Raw genomic sequence first — 1,908 nt, forward strand, 5'->3', positions numbered from 1 at the left:
CTGAGTGTCATCAAAATGTCTTCCTTTCAATATTTCCTTTATCTTCGGGTAAAGAGGAAAGTCATTGGGGGCCAGATTAGGTGAGTAGGGAGGGTGTTCAATACAGTTATTTGTTTATTGGCTAAAAACTCCCTCAAAGACAGTGCCCTGTGAGCTGGTGCATTGTCGTGATGCAAGAGCCATGAATTGTTGGTGAGAAGTTCAGGTCATCTAACTTTTTCACGCAGCCTTTCCAGCACTTCCACATAGTAAACTTGGTAACTGTTTGTCCAATTGGTACAAATTCATAATGAATAATCCCTCTGATATTAAAAAAGATTAGCAGCATTGTTGCAACAAATTCGGGAACTTAATTGTCACACCTTATATTAACTGAACTGGGAACTAAAACCAGACAGTTTGTCCACAGACTCTGTACTCTTAAACACCAAAAGTCGGTTCCTCCCAATCACCGACAGCTGTTGAAATGAAATGACATGGACTCGTGAATATCAGTTTTATTTTCTTGGCAATTTAGAGAGCAAGTTAGGAAACTCCCAAGTTCCTTACTTTTCATGTTCATCTCTGGTCATTCCTATCACATAGGCTACCCCACAACCCATTAGAAGCCCAAATAAAAGACAGAATAAATAAGAGTTAGTTGGAGACAGTGTCCAAGGAGACTTAGTAACTGGAAATTTCATTGTTCAACAAATACCAGGACTCTGCTATATACCGTGTTTCCCCGAAAATAAGACCTAGCCGGACAATCAGCTCTAATGCGTCGTTTGGAGCAAAAATTAACATAAGACTTGATATTATATTATATTTATTATATTATATTATACCCTGTCTTATATTAAAGTAAAACAAGACTGGGTCTTATATTAATTTTTGCTCCAAAAGACGCATTAGAGCTGATTGTCCAGCTAGGTCTTATTTTTGGGGAAACATGGAAGATACGTCATGTTCATATATATTATAGATACAGTTTTGCTATATGGCTTTTAGATGTGGAAGTCAAGCTCAGGAGCAGTGGTCCTCAGCCCCTAAAGAAGTTTTTAAAAATACTGATGCCCATACCCCATCACAGACTAATTATATCAAAATCTCTGAGTGTCGGACCCAAGCATAGGTACTTTTAAAAAACTTTCCAGGTGATTTTAATGTGAAAACAGAGGTGAGTGTCAGTCAGTGGGATTTATTTGACTTGCCTTGTGGATATTTACTGCAGAAACCCAAGAGATGATATAGAAATCATATTCATATAACTTTATTTGGCAACCTTGATAAATCCTGGGGGAGGGGGGAACAGTTGCAACTTTATTTGCCCTAGAAGAAACAGAAACAAATAAATACAGTATTTGATTCTGAAATATTATTGTTACATGGATTCATAAAAGGACCTTGTGCAGCTACAAAATTACCAACTATAAAATTAGACTCCTCAATCCTCAGAGCAAATGGAATCTTAGTTCCCTAAGTGCAGCAGTGTTGGTACATAATGACTGTTATTAGTTTCATCTTTATACTACAAAATATTTCACTTGCACTAGTTATTAGGCCTTAGCAATGCATTCTGTCTCCATCGCTCTTTTAAACTCCATGTGATATTTATTTTATAGTCATCATCTGTGATATAACCATGACAGGCGGTACTTATGGAAACATGATAAACATGTTTGCCATCTCTGCCTAGTGAATGATTTATTCAGAGGTCTTATTCTGAACTTAAATTCCTTTGGAATTGCTAGAGAATCAGATTTGCTTCATTGCAAATAGAATAAGAATGCTGCCCGAGTTTAAATCCCTCCTCAAACGAGCAAAATTCTTATCTTGAACATGTAAATGTCCCAGGATGTTAGTGGGGAGTTGGTCAGCCCAGGATCTTCCAAAGATAATCAGTTAAGAGGGTAGATTTCATGGTAA

This window comes from Rhinolophus hipposideros (genome assembly GCF_964194185.1).
Source record: "Rhinolophus hipposideros genome assembly, chromosome: X".
Classification (NCBI taxonomy): domain Eukaryota; kingdom Metazoa; phylum Chordata; class Mammalia; order Chiroptera; family Rhinolophidae; genus Rhinolophus; species Rhinolophus hipposideros.